The sequence below is a fragment of the Lithobates pipiens genome, unplaced genomic scaffold (assembly GCF_037356315.1).
Source record: "Lithobates pipiens isolate NorthernLeopardFrog02 unplaced genomic scaffold, aLitPip1_a1.2 Scaffold_25, whole genome shotgun sequence".
NCBI classification, from domain to species: domain Eukaryota; kingdom Metazoa; phylum Chordata; class Amphibia; order Anura; family Ranidae; genus Lithobates; species Lithobates pipiens.
Window position 1 is genome coordinate 175,366,776 of NW_027507787.1, and position 10,142 is coordinate 175,376,917.

Here is a 10,142-nt window from a genome sequence, read left to right on the forward strand (position 1 = left end):
CCAATGTTTCTTAATTATTTTAACAGAGAAACCCTTGAAATAACTTTAAAGTCTCACTCAGGGAACCCTGCTAATAATTACTGTATCTACAGCTCATGGCACATAAGCATGAACAGTAAGGCAACTTCCCCCTTAAGACATACCTCTTTGTATTGGTGGTCAGTGAAATTCTCCCTTACATAGATAATCAGCAGAGACAGGCTCCCTTTGGTAGTCAGTGGGGAAAAGACCCCTTTAAATTGTTGGTAATTTGGATTAAGACCCTATTATTTTGCAGATCAGAGGGGAAATTTCACCTTACATTGGTAATCAGTTGAAAGAATGCTACTTATATTGGTGGTCAGTGGAAAGAATGCTCCCCATACAAGTAAAAAAGATCATAGGGGTCATTGGTAGTTTATCTTAAAGTCAGAAATTTCTCATTACTCAGTGAACCCCTTGCAACCTCTAGAGGAGGTCTAAGCCCCCGTACACACGGTCGGAGATTCCGACAACCAAATCCGTCTGAGTTATTCCGACTGATTAATTCCGGAAGAGGTCCGGAAGTGATGTTGCATACACACGGTCGGACTAAGTTGTCGGAAAATCCGATTGTACATAACGTGATGATGTTATTTCGTTAGGACGGGACTACGTTCAGGCTAGTAGCCAATATCTTTGGTCTATGAATTTGATCTGAGCATGCGTGGCACTTTGTCCGTCGGAGTAGGCTTACACATGATCGGAGTATGTCCGATCAGAGCATTTTGTCAGAAAATTTTACCGGCAAGTTGGAAAAGTTGGTCCGTCGGATATTTTCCGACGGAAACAGTCTGATGCAGACCACACACAGTCGGAATATCCGACAAAATGGTCCGATAGGAAACATTCCGTCGGAATCTCCGACCGTGTGTACAAGGGCTAAGAGTCCATTGGATCCTGGCTGAGAAGACTGGATTAGATGAGTCTACATGTCCAAATCTATCCATATATTTACAAATTGCTAAAATATATCAGGCCGAATTTACCTGAATGCAGATCACGTCATTCATCTCTGATGAGGTGTAAAAGACTCCAGCAGCTGATCATTATCTGCTTGATGACTTTTTTGGTAGGATGAGAAACCTTGTTGCGTAATGATCATAGCTTACATGCAGTTATCATGTGACCATTGCTGCTGATCTTGCTCAAGCCAGAATATTACGCAGTGTTTAAAGTGTATGTTTTAGCAAAAAAAAACATACAGTACCTCTCTGCAATACATGTGTATTTCTCCATGTTGAGATGCGGTGTCATCCCTCACAACACTATAGGCTGCATAAATATGCATCATGTTTATTAGTCCTAATGCAAGTGTGTACTTTTTTTTTTTTAATTCCTGAAGATGGGCTTTAAGCATCATGCTCACAGTTACTGTACATATATGGCGGTACTTAAAATTCATCCTAAATGACTGATAATGATTAAGACCTGCATGAATAGGTCATTGTGGATAGTTGCTACTTAGCCCCATACCAATCGCAGTTCCCTGTTGTTACTTTGGCATTGGTGACACCCTACTGATGGCATATTAGCTATTAAACCACTAACCTTGAATTGTGGGCTCAGTCTAATATTTTTTTCCCTCCTAGAACAATGTAATACTTGTCTATCGCTATTGGTATCTATTGCAAAACTGTTTAACTTGCAGATGTAAGTGTTATTTTAAAAGTCAAAGTACAGCACAAAAAGTGGAAAATCAATATGTTATTTTGTTTGAGTTTTTCATTTCAAAGGCCAATGTACTTAATGACTAAAAATACAGGTACATAAAACAGGAGATTGATCACCCAATGTCATGTCGAAATTGGTGAACTTCTCCAAATCATTAACAAAAATGGGCCTCTATGTTTGCCTTCCTGCTAAATGATAACCGTTTCAAGTTGAATCCCCTGATAAAAGAGAGTGAAAAAACAAAACCTGAGTTGTTCTGAAAAGGTTATACATGCTGATTTGACATGAAACATTCTGCCAGCAAACAAATAAAAATACTTTTGGCTTCCAGGAATAAAAAAAGAAACTAACCCCAACTCACTTATTTGTCATGTTGATCTAAGTACTAGTGCCATTCTAAAAAGCCATGATAGAACTGCATAGACTACCATTTCCCTCTGGAACTTCTAGCTGCCTGGCTATAATGTTCATCCTCTGGCTTTATGCAGAAACGATGCCCAGACCTTATTTATTACAAACCTATTTTGAGTCAGTGTGGTTAATTTATTAAAAGTGTAGAGAATGCTCACAAAGGTTGGTTATTCTTGCCAAAATATTCATCCCAGTCTCCTGGACACTGTTACCCCAGCCCACGGCCCACACTTTTCAGTCCCACCTTCCAGACATTCCCATCCAAATATACCTACTTTCTGGGTTGCCCTGTCAGATCATAGGCACTTTCTGGCCAGTCCCTCTTCTAATTATGTGGGAAGCACCTACCTACTGCAATCTCCTCAGTTAATATTGTCTTTTGAGTTATTTCGCATTCCTGATGAATTGGGCAAAATTTGAGCCATGAGTGTCCCTGGTTGCACCATTCAGCTCGACATAATTTTAAATCAACATTTGTCAGAGGAGTTGGGAGGAAAATTGACAATCAAGCAGTGACCGTATCCAATCAGCCAATACAAAAACTAGGAAGATTCCTCCATCTATGTTGTTTAGTGTAAATGGAGAAAACTATACATGTATGGCTAACTTTAATTAGTCAGCTATAAAATAATGTTTATGAGTCAACTGGTTTGTCACAATAAAAATAGAAGCATTGCTCATTGGGTTCAATGAGGGACCACTGTAGTTCCTTCTTGGGCTGCACTAAACACAACCAGGAAACAAGCTTTATCTAACAGCACCTATACATTTATCTTTGTGATGGCCATACACTAGGAAATTTTGCCCATACAGGGCTATGCAATAGGTTCAATTCAATACCATCAGCTCCCTGCAGCATGTACCCACTTTTCCTTCTCTCCATGGCCATAAGCAAAGAGAAGTACCTGGTACTTCTGAGTATTGGGAGCATATCATTCATTTTCCTACCTCCAATGTGACAGTTGTGGTGTTTTGTTGTTTAGGCACTGTTACTGTCAAAATCCTTAGCCCTATGCAAGTTGCTTTTTGCCAATTAGAGCTTGAAGCCAAAACCGAAGTTGAAGGAGAGTGAAGGGAAGGTGCACCCATCAGTCATGTCAACACACTTTAAGATCCAGGGAGCCACCCTGTTTTTCCCTCTCATCCCAGAAAGATATACAAATCTTCCTTGAGTCCTATCATTCACCAGACACTGGACTCAGCCCTTGAATAGTTGTATGATGCCCTGTATTTGTAGACCTGATACGTTCATATGTGTACAATGCAGATATTTTTTAATTTGCTTTTTCGGTTCCAGCTTCTAAAACGTGGACCACATTTATATATAGACAACCCACACCAATGTTTTTATTTATGTATGTATCCATTCAACTCCAACTCTCAGCTACTCTCAGCAATTCTCTGGACCAGCTCTCTGATGTCCATAACTCATGTACTTGAAGGCCTTTTACATAGAAGCGTCTTGGCAGATTTTTGATATGGTAGGTTGCCATGTCTTTTCTCAACCCTTCCCAACTGTTTGACTTGGAACTGACATGCAGAATGTGATAACACATACATATAGCCAATTTGTACACGCATACTAGGGCAAATTGAGACAAGAGTCAATTAACCTAGCAGCATGTCTTTGGAGTGTGGGAGGAAACCAGAACATCTAGAGTAACCCCATGTAAACACACAAACTCCATGCAATGTTCTAGCCAAGACTTTAATCGGGGACCCCAGTGCTGTAAGGCAGAAAGCCTAAAGGTCTGTACACACGATTGGAATTCGATTTTCCGACCGTGTGTATGCTCAATTGTTGTCAGACTTTCCGCCAACAAATGTTGGCTAGCATATGTTCAAATTTTACGCCAACAAACGTGTGTTGTCAGATTTTCCGATCGTATGTACATAAGTCCGTCGGACAAAAGTCCAAAGTACAAACATGCATGCTTCGAAGCAAGGCTGAGCCAGAAGCCGTCGGACTTGTAAACTAGTCTTCATAATGGAGAATTAACATTTGTGACGCAGCAAATTATGAACTCTCCAAATGCAGCGCACAATTCTCTTCTTTCATGGGATAATAATGAAGCTGCTTTGCAGGTGATAATGATGGAGTTATTGAAAACAAGTTTTCAAAGGATTTTTTTTTCTAGCGATATCAAGAATAATATTATTATGCTTTACTATTTTTTTTTTTTATTTGGGCAAGTTACTACAACACCATTATCCCGTAGTTTTTAAGATCAAAGATACAACTATGTTGGTGTCCCTTGTCAATTTTACATTGTATTTTTTTAAACGCAACTCCCTACTCCCAAACTGTCATTTGAAGTAAAACACATAGCCAAGTATTATTCCCCAAAAAATTTTTATTGTGCATTAAAAAAATAAAACAAATAAAATTAGACATGCTATCTGCCAATAGAACTTAACCAAAAAGTGCATTCTATGCATCCAAAAATATAGAAAATATAACAAATCAAAGCATTATTCAACCAAAAAAATAATGTCAAAGCAATAACTCCAAGTACAATAATAAATAACATGTTATTTCCTCCGATTCTGCAACCTGGCTTGTTGACGAACGGCCGTTCAGAAACGAACTGAAAAGCACAAATTGAAAAGCGTGAATCAACACTCACCAAACTTCTACTAACACGAAATTAGCAGAAAAAGCACGTAGCACGCCACTACGTTCGTAATTGTTGGCCATGCATGTAAGACAAGTTTTGGGCCAACGCCCTTTGGACAAAATTCCATGATTTTGTTTGCAGAAAGTCTGATCGTATGTATGAGGCATAACTGCTAAACAACAGCACCAACTTCTTGTTGCACACACTGGATATCATTTTATGGATTTTGTTCTTTGCATATACCCTGTAAATATGACACAGTATCACTTTTTAAGCCACACTGTTTACACAATTTAGCCACACTCAGCTTTTGCTACAGTGAATGCCACTTTCTCACTTTCTTATCACCCTATAAACCATTTCCTATTTTGACATCTCTGATACCTGGAGTTGGCAGGGCAGCCATTAAAGTGAACATGCTGCTTTGTACTGCATAGTAAATTGAAGTAAATTAAAGGGCTGAAAAGATCCTTTAAAAGGAACATCCACGACATGTGGCACGCTCTGCAGACATAGCCTTACCTTAGTTATATGGTCTGGGAAAGATATCCCACAATGCATTCCGGCATTCACTATAGGCTACACTGCAACATATTGCACTGGTGCCAATAAGACTATAGCATGTGTGCAGGAAACTGTGACGAAATTGTATAATTCTGCATGAGGGAATATATTTAATAGTTTCTTTAATTCAAAATAACCATACCAAAGTGTTACAGTTACACTTTATTGCTCTGTAATGGCAGGTTTCCAAGCATTTGTATCATACAACATCTGCTCATGGAAGGAACAGCTAACCTACCTTTTAAAACACTATTATTAACATTGAAACGTGTTTACTGCTAAAAATAGGAGGAAAAGTTGACAATAAGGCTTAGAAAACCTTTTACGTCATTAGAAACATAGAACAATAATGAATAGGTGAATTGGTATTGTTCACAGTAACAGCCACTCTGCGGATGGAGTTCTGGACACCATAAGGGCCTGTGTTGACCATTTTTGTAGTTGTGTATATGGAACCAATATAACTTCTGTTTGAGGAGCTTTTTGGATCATGTAGAATTCATTGACATTTGACTTGCTTCATATGGGTTTTGCATTTTATAGACCTGTATGGGGAGACAAAGCCTACTGATATAAGACAGGGGTCTCCAAACCCGGCCAAAACGATGGGGGTGATGGGGTGGGCTCTGGGTCCCACCAGATTTTGGTCTTGCCCCCCCCCCAGGACCAGTGCCACCAGCAGGCACTAAAGCCCAGCCCAATCCAGCACAACTGAAGTGCACTGTTAAGCAAGGCCACACCATCTTACACACAAGCTGAATAACAGCCGGTCTGTGCTGGTTCAACAGAAACCACCCGGCATTCCAGCACTGATCAGTGTGTTCTAGCGGGGAGGGTATTAGAACTCCTTTTAGAACACAAAACCTCAGCAGGGCAGATCACTGCACTAACAGTGCTTAGTTAGTATGGTGACTTCTCCAGGTGCATGCTGGTTTTAATTAAAAAAAAACTTATAGTGTGCATCTAGCATTAGACATTGGCATATCATCCATTTGTGCAGGGTTTTCACTGCACACAAGCCCCGCGGGCAGGGCCCACTGTGACCTACACTGCACCCAGAGATGATCATCCCTGGTTGACAATGCATAAAATAAAAAACTACTGACACTATCCCCCCACCCTACCGACACTATCCACTGCCTCAACCCCCTCCCCCCAAAAAGCATTGTGAAATTAAATGAAAAACAAGATAAATTGTAAAAAAAAAGAAATAAACTACTGACACCATCCACTACTCTACTGACACTGTCAACTACCCCATACCCCACCCCCTTACCCAGAAGCACTGTGAAAAAAATATATATAAACCTTTTTTTTATAATAAAAAACTAAATTGTAAGAAATAATAGTTAATAAAACAACAAGATCAAAAAAACTACTGACACCATCCACTGCCCTGCTCACATTGCCCACAACTCTCACCCCCACCTTCCCCCAATCATTGTGAAAAAAAATACAAAAATACAATTATAAAAAATAATTAAAAAAATACAATTATTAAAAAATAATAAAAATAAAAAATTCTGACATTGTCCATTGCTCTACTGACACCATCCATTGCTCTAATGACACTGTTCCACTGCCCTATTGACAGCATACAGTGACCCCCAAAAAGCATTTTGAAAAATACAAAAAAATTTAATTGTAAAAAAAATATTTAAAAAAAATAATAAAAATAAAGAACTACTGACACCATCCTGAACATTCTACTTACCTCCATACACACCGCACTCCTCTTCTGACATACTACCCACCGCTATTCACTCTGCACTGCTCTCCTGCACATACTACCCATCTACATACACTCCACACTCCTCTCCTACACATAATACCCACATCGCCACTGTTATGTGCAGTCTTCCATAAAAAGGGTCAGTGGTGAATGCACAGACTGAGGATTAAGGTCAGCAAAGGTTGCCTATGGTCTTTGGTTCTAACCCCCTCCATATAACCAAGGACTCTGATGGAGACCCTGATGTAGATTTTTTTCAGCCCATGACTATTTATTAAAATAATCGATGATGTGGCCCTTGTATTGAAAAGTTTGGAGACCCCTGACATAGGCTTTAAGGCTGGGAGCACACTGCTCATTTTTAGTGTTGTGATTGTGTGACTAATTGCTAGTGATCAGTTGACCCCATTGGGACACACAAGACAGTGGAAGCAAGCTCATGTGTAATTCTAGTTATGCAGTCAATCGATAGATCATAGAATAGTAGTACATGCTCCAAATCAGGGGCATCATGAGCAATCACCACAACTTTTTTTCTTACCTCGTTAATTGGGGGATGCAATTAATTGCAATCTTTATTATATTCGTGCAATATTTGGCTTGTGATTTTTTTTAGACAGAGAATAAGGAGGTGGATTGTGCTATGGTGCCACCTGTTTTGAATGCCAATAATACAGAGTAATCCAACGCACCTGTTTTGCACTACTCCTCAATTCATGGTAATGCACATAATAGGCAATGGGGGTTATCTACGAAAGGCAAATCCACTTTGCACTACAAGTGCACTGCAAGTGCACTTGGAAGTGAAGTCGCTGTAAATCTGAGGGGTAGATCTGAAATGAGGGGAAGCTCTGCTGATTTTATCATCCAATCATGCGCAAGCTAAAATGCTGTTTTTTATTTTCCTTGCATGTCCCCCTTGGATTTACAGCGACTGCACTTCCAAGTGCACTTGTACTGCAAAGTGGATTTTCTTTTCGTAAATAACCCCAATGTTCTCTGTTGTGTTGGCAACATAGTGCAGGTCCGATTTGGCTGCATTGTGGTGAGTTGGCAGCCCATTCAAATGGATGTAATGCACAGTAACACATGACACAACACTTCATACACATCTGAATTTTCATTGTCTTGTTAATATAGAAAATGTCGCTCAGTGGTAGTGAAATTTTTATGAATATACTTAAATCATAAATAACAGAAACATAAAAACAGTAAGCACTCTAAACGGTACTATATGTTCTACATCAGGAAATATAATGCACAACCCTTGGTCTTTAGTTATTGTAAATTTTCTGAACAAATTGCTTTGTAAAAATGGTTTTCATTCACTTATTTTTAGACATCAAACAGCATGATTAATAGCATAAATAACAATCACCTGCGTGCTTTCAGCCTAACCTACAGCTGTGTATATTGCAATAAAAGGGGCATGAGAATGGTGGTGACATTAACAATTCATGGTGATGTTATGTTTTTCTGTTACTAGTAAGTACCTTTTTTTGACAGGTACTCATTCCTGGTTCTTCAACCCTTGCCTAGGTGAGAATGACATCGGTTTGAACTACCTGCAGCCTCCTAAGGCACATCACATGTGACAGGAGGCTGCAGGACCAATCTTACTGCACTGCCATGCCTCGTGCCCACACAGTGGGATGCCAACTGTAAGACATTAGGAAGTCACAGCTGGCTCCCAAATCCAAGATGGTAACACCAAAATGCTAAAGCCCAGCAAAGACTTGACTACGGGGAGGACAGCGCTGGACTCTATGGGCTGGTAAGTATTTGTTTCTTAAGTCAGCAGCTTCAGTATTTGTAGCTCCTGAATTTTAGCATTTTACAAACCGCCTTGTTAATAATAATGGCAACCTGTGCATTCTTATACATACATCCTATATTTACTAACAGAAACAAAAATCTAGTTGTCAAATGCAAATGCAATAGTAATATAACAAGTGGCATCATAACTATAGTAATATAATAGAATTTGTTGAAAAATAAAAAATTATGAAAAATAAAGTAAAGAAAATCACCATTTTCTTTTTTAAACCAAACATTTCTCTGCAGATAGATCAGCAATAACAACATTAATTTATGAAGTAAATGTGATTTATGCTATTAGATAGGGCAGAGGGATAAACTGTTCATTAAGCAAAGTGACTGTTCACTAGCTTAGCAAATTAACTGAAACTTTAATCATTTTGTATAGTTAATCATGTGCATGGAAAACTAGAAAAAGGATTACCGTACTTGCACAAGTATTGAAGAGTGACGGTTCTCCTTATAAAGTAAGGTGAACATATACTTTCTAAAGCACTTTACCAAGTGAATAGTCGTTATTTCTTTAGTAAATAAGCCCCAGTTTTTTAACCTGATATACAAAATTTGGGGGTTTGTCACATAAGAGTTGTTTGCCTTAAGTACCAGTTGAAAGAAAAAAAAAACTATTGATAGAAACATCCTTTAACAGCTGATATTATATTTGTATATTGTATATTTATTTATTTTATGTGCAGTTAATTGTTCCTTTTATATGTTCTATCTTATGTGCGGTAAATTGTTAAATAAAAGAATTATCATTTTTCTATTACTTTCTGTCCTAAACATAAACATATTTCGGTGTTTAAGAAAAAAAAATCTCATACAAATGAAATATGAAAAATGTCAAAATGTATAATATGATATAAAGTCTATCAGCTAACTTTTTGTTTTCTGTTCAGAACTTTTAGAATAGAAAGGGTTGAATAGATCTGATGTGTGTAAAGGCATTACCTTTATCAAATAATAAAAACAAGTAAGATTGGTTTTAGTAATATATTTAGTATAACGTAAAGCTGGCAGTACATTATACAATTTTCTTATTTTATTTCCTTTAGATTTACCTTCAACTATGTAGTGCAAGGGCCTGCCTGACTGCATACAAATTGAACATGTGTAGGTCTATATTATATGGTTTTAGTAAACTAAAGGAAAGTTGTACAAGAAAATTGTATAATGTATAGCCAGCCTAACAGCACAGCATATACAAGGTATCAAGTGTTGTTACATTGATCGGTAGTGCTCATAGATTGTACGAATTTAAAGTTACATAGACTGTAGCAATTGTTTCGAAGATACTTTAATAGGAT